Source organism: Neofelis nebulosa, chromosome 13 (assembly GCF_028018385.1).
Source record: "Neofelis nebulosa isolate mNeoNeb1 chromosome 13, mNeoNeb1.pri, whole genome shotgun sequence".
NCBI lineage: Eukaryota > Metazoa > Chordata > Mammalia > Carnivora > Felidae > Neofelis > Neofelis nebulosa.
In genome coordinates this window covers 58,623,118-58,640,898 of record NC_080794.1, presented here as the reverse complement: position 1 = coordinate 58,640,898, position 17,781 = coordinate 58,623,118, and the positions used below count along the sequence as shown (strand labels likewise).

Here is a 17,781-nt window from a genome sequence, read left to right as displayed (position 1 = left end):
GTTGGGGTAAACAGATCTAAGCAACATGTATCCAAATCCCAAATTTGTAAAATGCAATTAGAGAAAATACAGAGTTATATATCTTGCACATCCAAGTCTCTGGGCTAAAGGTCTTCTTCAGAGTGCCTTAACATGCAGGTTGGTTCCTCTCAAACTTCTCTGCCTCTCGAGCAATAGAACTGCCCTTCCAGGACAAATCTAAAGCAGAACTTCAATATATAAATAAAATTAATAAGAGCAAGGCTGCAGGGCAGAAGCAGGGTGAAGGGCTGAGGTCTTCTCCTACCATATCCTTCACCTGGCGGAGGCCCCAAACACTCCTGGAACATAGTTTGAAAACCACTGGTTTCGACCAATACCACTCTGAATTATGTGCTTGAGAGACAAAAGCAGCACAGCTAGAAAACCAACAATAGCCAGCTAAACCAAAGGAAAAAGGCAAAAATAACCCTCCCCCCGGCCTCAAGAGTCACAGTGGTACCTCACTATCCCCTGACACTAACCATCTCAAGTTTGAGCATTTGAGGGGCCAGAAGAAGGTGGAATTCAGGGTTGGAGCAGAGAGTCAGGAATGAGGCAAATCCAATAAACAGGCAGAGGTGGGAAGCAGAGCCAACAGGACTCCTGGGCCAGCGGTCTGTGGTGAGTGAGCGGGGCTGCTGTAAGAACAGAGGTGGGAACGAGAGGGAGGCCTGCACAAGAACTGCTCCCAGAGTCGGCGTCCTCCGGCATTGAGACGGCAATGGCAAAAACTCGCCGAGCACTTCAGTACCAGGCTTTTGGGGCAATGGGGGGACTACACTGCCCTCCTTCTCACTGATTCAAATACTATCTTTTCCTTCCATACAGTAACATACTGTTCAGGGGCTGATACTGTCAGACTAAGCAGACAGAAATAAATGCCTGCTTCGGGGAGTAGTGTGGGTAACACGTAATAGCGTCAGACTCCTTGGCATCACACTCTAGCTCTGCCACTACTAACTGTGTAACCTCGGGAAAGTTATTGAACCTCTCGGTGCCTCAGTTTCCTCTTCTCTGATCTGCAGAACACAAAAGCACCTATCTCAGAAGGCGGCTGTGAGGATGACAGGTTAATACACGTAAAGTACTCAGAACAGTACCCAGCAAGGTTTGCCCTAGGTATTGGATGTTACCGTTCCCTTATTAGGAGAGCTTTTGTTTCTGCACCCAACCACTTTCTGGTTTCTCTTCCATGCCATATTAGTTTCTTATTGTTGCTGTGATAAATTGCCACAGTTTCTGTGGCTTTAACAACACAAATTTGTTATCTTACAGTTTTGAAGATCAGAAGTCTAAAATGGGTTGGTAGGGCTGCATTTCTTCTGGAGGCTCTAGGGAAGAATACATTTTCTTGCCTTTTCCAGCTTCTAAGAGGCCTGCATTGCTTGGCTCATAACCTCTACCTCCTACTAGAGACTCTGATCCTCTTGCCTCACTTTTATAAGGACCCTCTTGATCAGACTAGGCCCACCCAGATAATTTCCTCATCTTAAAATCTTTAATTGCATCTGCTCAGTCCCTTTTGTCGTGTAAAGTAACATATTTATAGGTTCTGGGGATTAAGACTTGGACCTTTAGACGACTATTGGAATTATTCAGCCTACGACACATGCCTCTCCAAAGTCTAAAACTGCACACTGGCAAGGCTAAGGTAGACCCAGAGGGCAAGCACAATAATATTAGTAGCTAACTTTTTGAGCACTATGTACCTGGCACTATGCAAAGTGCTTTAAGTGCTTTAAATCTTACTCAGGTCTCACAGCAACCCTGTAAAATTACTACCCTACAGAAAGGATAATTTCTTGTCTAAGGTTGTACAGCTAATAGGTGGTAAAGCCTATGTAAACCAGGTAAGTTTGATTCTAGTGTCCTTGTATTTCACCAATAGAATACCTTTTCCCTACACCTTAAGCTATTATAACTTAGGGGGAGGGGAAAAGGGTTGCACCATGACAATCAGGGGCCTCAGAGACTGTGCCATAAAAGGCAAAATGCTCCCTGGATACAGAGAGACAGGGGTCCTGCAGAGCCCAAACTAAAAGATTCACACAAATAGTGAAGCACTCAGAACATTTTATTATACTCAAAGGAGAAACCTTGGGATTAATTAAGAATTTCTTCAAGTATACCCAGGAAGGGACCACTTAGTCTTGCCACCACTTGGGGAGGGAAAGTGAAAAGCCCATTCCCGACCCTGGGCCAGGTCTGCAGTTCTAGTCAACCTCCAAAAAGAAGATAGGAACTCACAGTCTCCTGTGAAGAGACTTCCAACTGAGTCACACGGATCCAGATCCTCTGAAAGCATACCAGGAAGTCTCAGAACCCCTGTGGGCCACCAGAGTGGCCCCACCAGTGTTCAGCAGTCAGTATACACCAGGGCCAAACCATCCCCCCTGCCTTCTACCCCATAACAGTTATGAGTATATAACCTGCCACATGCCACTGGTTTCAACAAGGGCCCAGTAATTTTACCAATACCATGATGAATGGCCTCTTTTTCTATCAGTTCTTACCCGGTGAATGGCTCAAATTTTCTATCAGTTCCTACATGGCGAATGGCTCAAAATCAACTATGATGGGCACAAGGTGGAAAGGGGAAAGGCAAACAACTGCTAAGCACACGTGATTTAACTAACCATTCATAGCATCTCAACCTCAACTGCTAAACAATTTAGCCACAGCCCTACCTGAAACTTTCTAATCAGCGGAGTTATAGCTATCTGGCTTCACCCAGCCAAAAAAAGTGGCCATTTGTTTGTTTTGGGTGAAGAGACCAGAGGCTGATGCAGAATAGCACAGTGGTCAAGGGAATGGACTCTGAAGCCAGCCTGCTCTGACTGCCTCCTGGCTCTGGCACTTTCTTGCTATGACCCATGAAAGTTACTTAACCTTTTAGGTCCCGGGTTTCCCCATCTTTAAGATGCACATGATAATGGAGGTCCATACTCCTTTATCCAAATCAGAAGATTTTTGGCTTTTATAATGGTAAGACAGTACCGTGTGCCATATATCACATAACACTGTTGGTAGGATCCACAGCAAACATGTCCATTCTTTCTGAAATAAGAATGTATGAACAGTTCTCACCAGGTGAGAAAAATAAAGACTACCTCATGTCAAGTCAGACCAAATTTTGTAGCCAAACTTATGAAAACCAGTTTTCAGAGCTTGTTTTGATTTTAGAATTGCAGGTAAGGGATAACACGTCTCTGGCACTTGCTGCCAGAATGAATGTTCGAATGAAATGAGTTAACAGATGTAGAGTACTTAGAACACTACCTGGAATGCCGTAAGCTCTGCAGAAATGTTACCAACAACAACTGCTACCATGATTTGCATCTAAATAGACTTGCTAGAGCATTATAAACAGGAACATTTTAATTTATGACTAAATTTGGTTCAGAAATCAGTACCTTGGCGATGAACAGGCATGAACCCTTTAGAACAATATTCCAGGACAGGATTTCTGAAACGATGGAAATGTCCTGTATCTTAACTGTCTGGTAGAGCAGCAACTAGCCACATGTAAGTACTGAGCTCTTGAAGTCTGGTTCATTAATTTCATTTAATTCTAACTAATTTGAATTTAAAGCCAAGAGCCATATGTGGCTTGTGGCTACCATACTGATGGCGCAGCTATAGAGGGCTAGGATCCAACGTGGCCCATGAAAACCCATTTAAGCCATAACACAGATGAAATATAGCTTTAGTAAACGTAAGCCTGAGTCCTGCACCCTGAGAGCAGAGAAGACCACGTGATGCTGAAGAGAGTCATCTCTTCCTTTCTAGGCCTTGTGCTTGGCCCATGGCAAAGTACATCTTTGACATCATCTTTACCCTCCCCACTTCTCCATCTCCAACTCCCTTTTTGGGGATCCCACATAACTGGTCCACATGCTTCTCTAAGCCCCATCATACCTCCCAGGCCTTCTACCACAGTGCCATGCTCCCTATCACCTGCCTTCCCTCTCTCCAACCAAATTCCCACTTGCTCAATGCCAAGATGTCAACCAAATGTGAGCAGGAAAGCAACTTGATCAAACAAGCCACTATTACTTTCTCTAACAGCTTCCCTATGTTTCCTTCTAAATCCAGAAGCTCTTAATTGTTGTGTTCCCCAGGAATCCCCCTCTCCTCCCACCCACCCCCAGCAGAGGTAGCCCAGCCAGAGAGAGAGGAGTCTGGGCTGAAGCAGCTGTTGTCCTCCGTAGGCTGCCTGCCAGCCAGGTGTGTGGCAGTTGGGGACTGCCAACACATACACATGCAGAGCGGGCTCACTCTGTGCAAATATCTCCTCCTGCCCAAGCATGAGAAACATTCCCTGCTCTCTGCTCTTAAAAAAACATCATGCACAATTCTTTCCAATTATCCTTTATTCATTTAGAAATTTGTAAGTAACAAATTGCACATTAAATTCATTTTTTTTAAGTACACAACAAAAACCCAGAAGAGACTGTGACTAAGAACAGTTGCAAATAAAAAAGAAAACCAACCACCTTCACTGGAATCTAGCTTCACCACAACCCACTTGAGCATGGAATTTTTAATGACACAGGTCAACCTTGGAGCACATCCAAGGAGCTTGTGTTACTAGAAGGACTGGAAGAACGTCCCTACAGCTCAGTCTCACCTCTTACTTGGTCCCAAGGCATGGACCAAAGATAATTACTATGCATGGCTCCTAGGTATAAAGAAAATTTCCTCTGTCGGCCTGTAAATGGAGGACACATAAATGGTAAATATTATGTTTTTCAATATATCCTTTCATTTATACTATCTTCTCCAAAGTAAAGATTTGAATCAAAGAACAAAAGTCTTAACACTTAATAGCAGCCCACAATTATTTCACAGGGCCTTCTAGTCGCAAGCACTGTGCTAAGAAAGCCACCATTAATGCCTTCAGTAGGAAAAATGAGACGTGCACATAAATAACTCTGGAAGAAAAGAGAGGTCAGGAAGGTAAAATGCTGCAGGAATCCCAGCAGCAGCAGGTTGACTATTTGGGGCTGGGGTGACCTGGGATGGCCTCACAGCAGCAACAAAACTCAGTCTGAAGGATGGTTAGGATTTAGAATGGTGAAAAGGGGCAGGAAGGGCATTTGGGAAGAGGAAAGGACATTCTAGCTGACAGCATCATCAGGCATTCTTTAGAAAGTATTCGTGAAGACATGGCTGCATACATCATCCAGAGATAGTTCAACTCCCCTTCTCCCACAGGGACACACTGTGGGACAGTATCTATGGGGTCACCTTCACCAACCACCCAAGAAAAGTTTTCAAAAATTCTCCCTAGTGGGTCCAGCATTCTTGGCCTCCCCTGTGCCCATTCTGCGGTCGAGGCCCCACCCTATCCTACCAGGGGTGCCGACGAGAAACGCAAGGAAAAGTGCCTAATCTTGCAAGGATCTAAAAGATCTACCAGCAAATTCTGCATAAATGCAACTACAATTATGAACAGCATGCAAATAAAACTTTCCGATGAAGTGAATCTCCCGTAACATCTCTTCAGGGAGCTAGTGAAAATGATGCTGATAAATCTTTAAACGATGAATCTTTCTTACACGGAACAATTGGTTGAGTCGGTTGAACCCACTGTCTCATGGATTAAACACCAGGCAAGGATTAAAAAAAAAACAAACCCATACAATTTATACTGCGCATTTGTTATTAGCCACAACGGCGGGCTTCTGGCTCTATGTTACTCATTATCGCAGCACTAGAAAACATTTTAAAAGACGTGGCCATCCCAATTACCAGTTAAAGTGAGCCCAGGTCCAACATGGGATTTTCTAGGACTTGATGTAGCTCAGTCTCTCCAGGAACTATCTCGTGGGCACCTTCCTTGAAATCCTGTTGCTAGGTGCCGCCTCAAAGAGAACTTATGTTTTCCCTCCTTGGGCTGGCCGCCTCCACAAGCATACAGAAAACGCGGCGGAGACCGAGGCAAACGTGTGAGGGCAGCGAAGTCGGCGCTCAGGGCGCCCTCGGGCCGGAGTGGCCCGCGCGCCCTCGGAGCCCGGCCTCGGGTCGCCCGGGTGGGGGCGGGGCCCGGGCCCCCGCGCCAGGTACCGACCCACGCGGCCGCCCTCGCGGATACGCGGGAGTCGCACAGAAAGCGCCCACCTCTCCCCGGCGCCAACCTCGGGAACCGAGCCACACGGTTGCCTCCTCACCTCTGCTCTTCGGGCCAGTCGCGCCGCACCGAGTCCCCAAGTGCAGCGTCCCCTCTGGGACGCGCCTGTCGCTAGCGGCGTCGGTGTCCCCGCTACCGTGTGTCAGCGGCGGAGCGGGTGCCAGCGGCGCGCCACAGCCACAGGCAAGTGCCCGGGAGGCAGAGCCCGGGGCGCGCCGCCCGCCCTCCCGCCCGCCGCGCTCTAGCGTGTGCGCCCCCGCGGGCGCCGCTCCCTCGCTCCGCGCCCCTGGGCTCTGCGCGCTGCCGGGACGGCACGGCGGCGCGGGCGGCAGCGGGGGCCCCCGCCCTGGGCCGGCCTTTCCCAGAACTCGCCCGCCCCGGGTGAGAGGCCGCGAGCGCCGCCGCGGGCCCCCGGGCGGCCGGGGGAGCGGCCTGAGGCGGGGCCCGCCCCCGGCAAGGGCCGCGCGGAGCAGGAGGGGGCGAGGGGCGGACCCGGCCGCCACCCCCGCCCGGGAGGCCCGCCGCGAGACCCCCGCTCGGCCTCGGGCCCCGCGGGCTGTCGGCAGCCCGGGGCCCAGGCGGGGGCGGGCGAGAGCGCTGCCGGGCCGCCCGGCTGTGGGGAGGCGGGAACTCTGGGCATCCCAGGCCGCGGGAACTTTAGCTCACACCTTCTTCCCGGGGACCTGCCCTGTTTGACACTTCTGGAAACTGAGGCTTGTGGCGGATAGGTCGCTTGACCCAGGTTACTCTGGTAAATGGAAGCACCAGGTGTCGAACCCCTTCAGTCATTAATTTAACAGGTTTTACTGAGCACCATACCGGGCCTGGCGCTGTGCCAAGCTCTGGAAATACTCCTTTTACTGGTAATAGTGGCCATTCAGGTCCGTGGACTCCAAATCCAGTGCCCTGTCATTGCTGAAGCGAACATGCGGATGTTCAACCCCTGCCAGAAACTGCAGGCTCTGCACAAATCCTTCCATGGGTGCTGGGTGGTTATTAGACCCACTTGACAAGAGAGCCAGGAACCTGGAGAAAAATCAAATTATCATTCCCCACCCCCGCCCTTTTCCCCTCGTCTTTACCAATTTTGATGGACTAATGACCAATTCCATAGGTCTGACACCTGGTACATTCAATCTGGACCAATTCCTGAGGCCCATAACCCCTCTCATCTGTTCTCTTCCTGGACTAATCATCCCTCTTACCACAGTCATTTTATTTTCCCTCTTCTACAACTTTAAATGTGCAGAAACCTTCAGAGGCTCCCTACTGCCTTCCAAACTAACTCCACATACTGTAGGAACCCACCTCATCATGCTTTATATGGACCACCCAATGTAAGGTCTCTTCCACTCCAACTCTGTACCAGTGTTCAGGCTGATCCTCTACCTGGAAGGTCACCATCTCCTCCCACACACTTTCCTCCTCCTCAAGAGAGTTCGACCCTCTCAGGTTGCTCTTAAAAGTGACCTCCCCTCCTTTGAGCCTCCAGGGCACAGGAGAGATTGGAGCAAGAATGCATAGGAGGACACCAAGAATTCTGCCTATAAAGAATCTGCCAGCCTGACCCTTAACTGTTTTGCTGTTTTCTCACCACTAGGATTTTAATGAAAATCAACATGACTGCCTCCCTTAAGAGCTGGTTTTGGAAAGGTCTCTGCAGAGGACACTGAGGAAACTCTTTGTTCATTAAGAGCTCGAGATTTCAGCACTAGAGCAATAGGGAATGGTCATTTCCTGCAATCCCTGAGTCCATGCTGGACAGGTGAATGGAGGAGCCAGGAAAAAGGAACCATCGCTGACAATAAACAAGGTAGGCTATTTATTTATTATACTGTTTTCCATTATGGTTTTAGAATTCACTTAATGAATCTAGTAATGTCAAACATTATCAGTCACCTGTAGCCCCCCAAGACTTGTTTTTAAAAAAAAAAAGGCACATGGGAATTACATTGCTACAAACTTGTGGATGCACAAGCAGTTAACATTGAATCCTCCAAATGAGTCATCACACCATTAGTAACCAAAGCAAACCTAGGTCCATTGGACAGGAAAGTTACCTAAGTGTGATAATCGACATCATCCCATGCCTGGAAAAGAGCACCTTCCCTAAATCTTTGCAGAGAGAGCACGTCCAAATCAATGTCCTTTGCTCGCCCCCTCGCTCCCTCTCTAAATGAGACTGGAGGGAGCCATGTCCCTGAGGCTGCCTCACCGCATTGGAATGTCTGAGCTAACAGTGCTTCCAGAGGGTTCGTTGCTCCTCTGAACAGCACTGCCCAGACTTTCTGGAGATTTTAATTCACTTCCCAACCTCGCCAACAGTTGCACACAAGGTGCCTTTTTTACACCCTGCTCTCTGTTCAGTGAAACATGCAGACCATCTCAGGGGAACAATGGCTCCATTCAAGACTTTTTCAAAAGTGCAGCATATAACCTCCATGCTGTGGGTTGCTGCCAGCCATTATCTGGAGGAAGAAAGACTGTCAGATAAAGTGGGAGAATTGGGGGAGCACTGGATAGTTTCCATGGAAAATTCAGCTTCAATAAATTAAGTTATGCATCTTTGTATACAAGACAATTTGGCGGAGTCAAAAACAACAAAAACAAAAGCCCCAAGAAATAATGCTGTGGAAACTCTATTTAAATATAGTGTGTCTCTGTCTGAAATTTCAGAAGAAAGCCCACATCTTTTTTGAACCTGTTACATAATGGTCTTCATTTGATGGAAATTGATTTAAATAAGTTATAAATGATGGGACTAGGGAATTTAAATCATAAAATCATTTTAAGAAATGGAGTCATCTCCCTATTTTCTTCCTCTCCTATCCTGTTAATTTTTTAGATGGGGGGGTGGTCTCTGAGTTCATGGTTGTTGCTGCCAACGGGAGGCCCCACACTCCCTACTGCACATATTACAGAAAGAAGATTGGCCCTTTGCCATACTCAACAAGACAGCCATCAGTTAACCCATTTATAAACACGCTCTGAGGTTGGGAACTGAGTAGTCCGCACAGGCATCACTGCCAGTTTGTTAAAGTAGTAGGTAGCTATACTTCTCTGAGGTGGTTAGGAGTGAGGGTGCAGGACATCTGGTCGGAAGAGTGAGAGAAGCAGGGAGAGGCAATCCTAGACATTATCTCTCAACATAGCCAGTATTACGGGCACAGACTCTGATATGAGACCAGTTGAGTTGAAATTCCCAATCTACTTACTTCCTTGGCATGAGCCCTTGGCCAAGTTACTTGCCTCTCTGTGCCCCATTTTCCTCTTCTGTAAACTCTACCTACCCCTTCGGGGGTGTTATGAGGATTAAATGAGTTAATCTACGTGAAACGCTTAGAACATATAAGGAGGGGTTCCAGCTGACAGTCCCAGCGAGCATTCCAGCAATGGTCCCAGTGAGGATCCCAGCTGGTAACCAGCATTAACCCTGGACATTTGAGTGAATGAGTGAGTGTGTGTGCCTTCAGGGGATTCTAGGCCCTATAGCCTTTAGGCTCTACCAAGTAGAGCTGACAAATGCTATCCTCACCAATTCCTGTCCAAATTGCAGGTGTGTGGGGGTAAATAATTGTTTTTAGTCTTTTAAGCCGCAAGTTTTGGAATAATTTGCTGTATAGCTTTAGTAACGAAAAATAGGTGTGGATGTTGGGAAGTAGGTAGAGTTTTTAGAAGCCTAGTGAGGGGTTTTTACTGCTTGCTTCTATGTTCTCAATGGAATGGCAAACAATGTCCTCAGGTGAGAGTAAAGATATGGTAGGAAGTGAAAAAAGTTTGAGAGAGAAGGTATGAAATACTCATTTGGGAAAGTGGGAGAGCAAATGTAATAATTAAATATAATGCCAGGCATTAAGTGTTCAATTTTGGTCATAAATGTAAAGTGAGCCCAGTCATTGTGATGGTACATTATATTTCAGACAGGATTAGCCACATGGATACATGAGAAGAAAAAATATATCTCCTGAAAAAGAAAAGGTAACATTATGATTACCTGCAGAAAAATGTGATTATGGGTCTAAATAATACCAATCAACTACAAAATATGTAGAATTAATGTCAGCCTACTAGAGTCACTGGATATAAGACAAATATTCAAAAATCAACAGCTTTTCTATATAACACTAATGTCTGCTTAAAGATATATTGGGATAATCTCATCTCATCTCATCTCATAATGCTTTAACAAAAGCATTAAAATATGGAAATTAGGGGGCACCTGGGTGGCTCAGTCGGTTAAGCATCAGACTCATGATTTCGACTCATGTCATGATCTCACGGTTCATGAGTTCTTGCAGCACAGAGTCTGTTTGGGATTCTCTCTCTCTCTTTCTCTCTCTCTCTCTCTCTCTGCCCCTCCCTGGCTCTATATCTCAAAATAAATAAATAAATTTTTTAAATATGGAAATTAGGGGTAATCGTGATAATATACATACATGTATATACATGTGTGTGCACACACACATGTCTAATTATTTTGGAGAAATTAGAGAGATTTGCATAAATAAGAAGAGACATACTATTTATTTGTGGGAGACTTAAAGATTAAAAAGTGTCAATTTTGGGGTGCCTGGGTGGTTCAGTCGGTTAACTGTCTGACTCTTGATTTTGGGTCAGGTCATGATCTCTCAGTTTGTGAGATCGAGCCCTTTGTTGCACTCCACACCGATAGCACAGAGCCAGATTGGGATTCTCTCTCTTTCCCTCTCTCCTTGCCCTTCCCTCCCCCGTCTCTCTCAAAATAAATAAAAAAGCGTTTTAAACATGTCAATTTCTGCTAAGTTAATATTTAACATTTAACAAAATCCCTCTGGAAATTTTTTTTAAACTTGACAAGAAACGCTGATATTGCTAAAACTAAGGTGCTCATCACATTGAATTTCATTATAATATTCTCCCTCCTTTTACTTTTGTTTAAAATTTTCCATATTGAGAATTTAAAAAAAAAAAAAACAAACCTGACTGCAAATTTCAACAAATCATTTTGAAAAAATAAATGATTAGCTAAAAGAATGTTGTAAAAGAAAGACTTTGAGAGGGGAGCAAAGGGGCCATTTCAGCATCAGTAGTGACTGTCCACAGGCAGAGGCCATGTGGTAGCAGTGAGTGTGCAGCGGAGAAACACCAGCAGCTGGTCCTACGCTGACTGTTCCTGTCACATAAGCATGGTTGTGTCTTTCCTGTGGCGGCTCCAGCCATTTTCTAGCCTGGGTCTCCAGCCCTCCCAGTGATTTTGGTATAATATATTCCTTTTCCATTTAAACTAGTAAGAGTTAGTTTTTGTTGTTTGCAACCAAGAAATCTGACTTGGACAGTTTAGAAAAGAAAAACATCACTTCTAAATAATTCATAGGCTAAAGAAAAAAAATCATAACAGAAATTCTGAAATGTTTAGAACTGAATGACAGTTTAAAAAAAAAACAACAAACTACATACCCAAACCTGTTGGCTATACCTCAAACAGTATTGAAGGGAAATGTATAACTTCCAAATGCATTTAGTAGAAAAGAAGAAAAGTGTATATTAAATTGTGTAAGCGTTCAACACAAGAAACTAGTCAGAGAACAACAGACTAAACCCTAAAAGAGAAATAATACATTATTCAAATAGAAAACCAAAAAAGGAGGATTTTTTAAAAGACTAATAAGCTAGGCAAACTTTTACCAAGAATAATTAAAAGAAACATACATAAATATATAATGTGGGAATAGTAAAGTTTATACTTATGGAAAGGTGACTTAGTGTCAGGGAAAGTATCTGACATGACTCATATAATCCTCACATTAGGCCTGCGTAATAAATGCTATTGTAATTCCGATTTATACAATAGGGAAGTGAGGCAGAGAGGGGTTAAGTAATTTGCTGAAGTTTCATGACCAGTTTTAAAAGATCTGGGCCGGGGTGCCTGGGTGGCTCAGTTGGTTAATCGTCCGACTTCGGCTCAGGTCATGATCTCGTGGTCTGTGAGTTCAAGCCCCGCGTCAGGCTCTGGGCTGACAGCTCAGAGCCTGGAGCCTGTTTCGGATTCTGTATCTCCCTCTCTCTCTGACCCTCCCCTGCTCATGCTCTGTCTCTCTCTGTCTCAAAAATAAATAAATGTTAAAAAAAAAAAAAAAAAGAAAACCGATATTAAAAAAAAAAAAAAAAAAAAGATCTGGGCCATCTGGCTCCAGAGTCTGTAATTCTTTACCATTATTCCAAAGAAATTGGACAACACTAGAATTATAGTAGAGAGTAAAAGAGCACATGACAATTCTATGAAAAATCTTAGGCCATTCATTTAAAAAAGAAATTAAAGTGACAATATTTTATGTGCTAGGTTCTTGTTAGTTTTTAAAACAAATTTATTTGCTCAATGGCTATCACAGGCAGTGTCATTCCTCTGACTTTGTTCTTTTTCAAGGTTGTTTTGGCTATTCTGGGTCCCTTGCATTTCTCTATGAATTTTAAGATTGGCTGGGATTTCTGCAGCTGGGATTTGGGTAGGGATTGAATCTGGAGATCAGTTTGAATCAGTTTGTATCTGTAGATCAAGGAACATGGACAAGAATTCAAAGTCAGTTTCTCTTGCATTATCCTCTAGCACGATCCATTTCCCTGACCCACATCACAACCACTTAGGTATCCTTCCAGGGCTGTTCTATGCATATTCAAGCATTTAATTGTATCTTCTTTTAAAAAATGTATTGATAACCTGCTATGTGTGATGCACCTTGACTTTTTCACCTAACAGAGTGTCTTAGAGATTTTCCCATAATAGTACAGAGTACTGTTTCCTTTATTAACTAGTGGTTGCACTCTGGTATGTAACCATCCCATCTATCCCATATTTACTTACTTCATCCTCCCTTGATAGACCCCTAAGTTGTTTCCATCCTTTTGCAATTACAAAAAGGGCTGCAGTGAATAGCCTTGTATGCACATCATTTTATTCACGCATGAGTAATATTTTTAGAGCAGAAATTGCCATAAGTTGAACTGCTGGGCTTCAAAAGGTTTCAAAGGTTTTAAATTTAAAAGTGCTGCTGAACTGACCATGATAGGGGTTGTACCAATTTATATTTCCACTGGCAACGTATGTGAGTGCTTGTTTTCTCACCTCCAATGAAGTGCTTTTCAAACTTCTTGAGGCTCTTCCAACATGGAATTATAGGATTTCCCTTCAGTGTGTGTCATTTTCTTTGGCGTCTTGCCTCCTTTGTGGGATGTTTGCAGCCTTGGGTGTCTTCCTTAGGGACCTTCCCACACCTGTTTAGCCTTCTCTGCTTTAGGCATCCTTTCTTCATGTATTTAAGAGATGTCTGAGGCCAATCTTAATTTATTTCTTCTTTTAAATGATGTGATCACTTTCCTTGGTGCCTAAAGGACTGTTTTGTTTTCTTTGGCATCTAACATAGAAGAGCCAAGGTGACTCTGGGATAGCGGATAAAGGAAGGAGACATACCCTACCAAATATAAAAACTTTATAACTTTTAGACACAAATATAGGATAATATGTCTGTGGTCCTAGAGTAGAAAAGGAGTTTTTTGATGAACTTCTTTAAAAAGCTAAATACCAAGAGAAAACTGGTAATTCGGTTTTAACTATGTAACCCTGTATAAACATAGGCTTTGTTAATAAAGTTAAAACAAAATCCAAAGATTGGAAGAGGAAAATTGCAACATACTAACAAACAAATCATTAGAGTCCCTTAAAGAATGTCTTGAGGGGCGCCTGGGTGGCTCAGTCGGTTGGGCGTCCGACTTTGGCTCAGGTTATGATCTCACAGTTTGTGAGTTCGAGCCCCGCGTCAGGCTCTGTGCTGACAGCTCAGAGCCCGGAGCCTGTTTCAGATTCTGTGTCTCCTTCTCTCTCTGCCCCTCCCCACTCATGCTCTGTCTCTCTCTGTCTCAAAAATAAATAAACATTAAAAAAAATTTTAAAAAAAGAATGTCTTGAAATCAGTAAGAAAAATAGAAAGCAGGCAAATGATGTGAACAAGTAATTGATAGGAAAAAATAAGCAAAAAGGACAATAAACATATGAAAACATGCTAAACCTCATTTATAATCTCAGAAAAACTAAAATATTTTAAAGTGAGAGTTTTACACCAGCTTTTTGGCCAAAAAATAGTCTGTCAAGAACAAATGTTAGAATTTGGGATGTGGTCATTTATATTCTGTTGCTGGGAGAGCAAAGTGGTGCAAGCCACTTTGAAGAGCAATTAGGCAGTATTGGTGAAGTTGAAGTTGATTTACACTATAAATCCAATTCCATATCTAGGTATATACACAGAGGTATTTATGCATGTATACAAAAATATACATACTATAATTTCTTTGTAGCCTTGTTGTTAATTGCCAAAAAAAAAAAAAAGAGAGAGAAAAAAGAAAAAGAAAAATATTGAAACAAGCCTGAATGTTTGAATGTTCATGTATTGGGTAATGTATTAACACATGTGTTTTTGTTTACTCATGTGACAGAATGCTATACGATAGTTTAAGTGAATGCATTAGATTTACAAATATCAATATGGATAGATCTAAAAAAAATGTTGAGTGAAAAAGAAAAATTGTAGAATGACATGTATAGTAGGATACCATTGCTGTAAATTTTTAAAACAAAATAAAGTTATATTGGGGCACACATGAAATGCAAGTGTAAAAACATGGGCAGAATGTGTGTGCCCAAACTTCATGACAATAATTTCCCTCTGGACAGGTAAGTAAATGAAAGGGAAAGGTATAAATATCATTTCAATTATATCTGTAATGCTTTGGGTCTTAAAAGATATCAGAAGCTGATTTCATTACAATTAAAAACCTCTGTTCTGCGAAAGACAGTCAAGAGAATGAGAAGGTAATTCACAGACTGGGAGAAAACATTGACAAAAGACACATCTGATAAAGGACTGTTATCCAAAATACACAAGTAACTTGTATAACTCGATAATAAGAAAATGAACAACCCAATTTTAAATAAGGCAAAGACCTGAACAGATACCTCACCAAAGAAGACATACAGATGGCAAGTAAGCATGTGAAAAGATGTTCGACATCACACGTCGCTAGGAATTACAAACAAAACGAGATACCACTACATACCTATTAGAATGGCTAAATTCCCCAACACTGATAATACGGATGCTGGCAAGGATGTGGAGCAATAGAAACTCATACATTGCTGATGGGGATGCAAAATGGTACAAAATGGTACTCGGGAACATAATCTGGCTGTTTCTCATAAAAATAAACATCCTCTTTACATTCAATCCAGTATATTGGTGTATACCCAAAATGAATTGAAAACTTATGTCTACATAGAAAACTGGACACACGTTTATAGCAATTTTATTCATCATTGCCAGAACTTGAAAGCAACTAAGCTATCCTTCAGTATGGGAATAGATAAATATAAACTGTGGTATAACCAGATAATGGAATATTACTCAGTGCTAAAATGAAATGAAATAGCAAGGCATGAGCAGACATAGAGGAACCTTAAATGTGTATTACTAAGTGAAAGAAGCCAATCTAAAAAAACTATATACTGTGCATTTCCAACTATATGATGTTCAGAAAAGGCAAAACTATAAAGACAGTAAGAAGATCAGTGTTTGCCAGGGGTTAGGTAGGAGGGAGAGATAAATACTTGGAGCAGAGGACTCTTCGGGCAGCTAAACTATTCTGCATTTCATATATTTGTCAAAACCCATAGAATGTACAACGCCAAAGGTAAACCCTAATTTAAACTATGGACTTTGAGTAATAATGATGTATCAATGTAGCTTCATCAATTGTAACGAATGTACCACTCTGGGGCAGGATGTTGATATTGGGAGAGGCTATACATGTGTGGGGGACAGGAGGTATAGGGGAACTCTCTGTACTTTCTGTTCAATTTTGCCATGATCCTAAAATTGCTCTAAAAATTAAATTTAAAAAATATGAAACAAATATAATAATAGTTAATTCTGAGATGTACATGCATAGTTTTTATTACTTTCTGTACGTTTCTATGTTTAAAAAATTTCTCAATACTACAAAAAGAAAAAATATATGTCCACAAGACTGAACTGAACAAAATAGTAGAAAAGATGGATTTGAAAATAACCCAAATACACACACATGCATGTATATAATGTATATTGATTTAATAAGTGAAAAAATAAATATGACACATCAATGGGAAAGGGATAGATTATTAAACAACGGTATTAGGGAAATCGACTATTTGGCAAAATATCAAGTGAGAACCTCACCTTACTCATGCATCAAATAAATTTCAGAAGAATGAATAACTAAATGTTAAAATGAAACCATTTACATAAAAATGTAAAATAAAGTGAAGGTGAATATTTCCTTTGTCTAATTGTGGGGAGGGGCTTTCTAAGTCTAAAATAATAGAAAGAATTTGAGTGAATGTTTAAAAACAAAAGTATTTAAAATTGTGTGTTAAAGTATCAAAAATAAGTACAAACACAAAAACCAAACTGCTTAGTAAGCAGGTAGGATTTTTATGGTCTGATATAAAAGCAAAACTGAAGCCATGCAATGAAACCTTAAGGTATCCCCAGTTAGCATTATCCTGACTCCTCACCCAATTCATGTCACTGCACAATTTTCCCTGATCACCAGACAAAATTCTCCGGAATCTTTAGCTGCTTGGGGCACCTGGGTGGCTCAGTCAGTTGAACATCCGACTTTGGCTTGGGTGATGGTCTCGCGGTCTGTGGATTCAAGCCCCTTGTCAGGCTCTGTGCTGACAGCTCAGAGCCTGGAGCCTGCTTTGGATTCTATGTCTCCCTCTCTCTCTGCCCATTCTCTACTCGTTCTCTCTCTCTCTCTCTCTCTCTCTCTCTCTCTCTCTCTCCCCCTCCCCCAAAAAAGAAACATTAAAAAATATTTTTAAATGAATCTTTAGCTGCTCAGAATTTTTCTCTGTAACTCCAATACATTGGCAAAAATGTTTTTAACTGTCACTGAGTATGCACTATGTATCAAACACTCTATCAGGTGCTTTTCATATTTTATCTTATTTCCTCACTCTATAGCACTGGTATTATCTCCTTTTCATAGATGAGGAACCCGAAGTTCAGAGGTATGAAGTAATTTTTCTTAGTTCAACTGTGGGATGCAGCTTATTAATGGGTCATGAGATCAATTTAGTCACCATGGCTAGCAGCTTTAAAAAATGAAATAAAATAGAAAAGAAAATATCAAAATACATCATGCATACTAAGGGTAAGAACTGTTTGATTAACTTTTGATTCAGGAGTTTAAGTGTGTGAGATGGATTTTTTTTTTAATGTGGAATACATTTTTTAGCTGTGTCATACTCAGAAAAGTCTGAATGCCACTGTCTTACTTGGTATGAAGGGGAGTCAGTATCCACATCCAGAGCGTGAGTCTCTAAAGACTATGTCCTGGCTATGCCACTGCTTACTATTCAACCTGGCATTTGAGGCTCTCCATCACCTTCCCCTTCATATCTTTTCAGCCTTATTCTCCACTTCTTTCACCCAGCCATGAGCTACTATTTTTCCACATTTTCCCAGGATGTTCTATGGTTAAGCCTTGGATCAGACTGTTTATGCCATTGGTAACTTGTCATATCTACTGGGTAAAAAACTTCCAGAGAATCACCC

At 42.5% G+C, this 17,781-nt stretch overlaps 1 protein-coding gene across 9 annotated transcripts in view; it reads right to left on the bottom strand.

Moving 5' to 3' along the window:
• PLCE1 (phospholipase C epsilon 1) overlaps positions 1–6,376 on the bottom strand; it is a 324,803-nt gene extending 318,427 nt beyond the window's left edge. For 3 of the 9 annotated variants that reach the window (XM_058697212.1, XM_058697216.1, XM_058697217.1), the window contains exon 1: positions 6,195–6,373. The gene's annotated coding sequence lies outside the window, so the exon portion shown is untranslated. Of the gene's footprint in view, positions 1–6,194 lie in introns of all 9 variants that reach the window. The other 6 variants (XR_009252465.1, XM_058697220.1, XM_058697215.1 and 3 more) reach the window with 4 other exon arrangements.
• Positions 6,377–17,781: the final 11,405 nt, after the last annotated feature.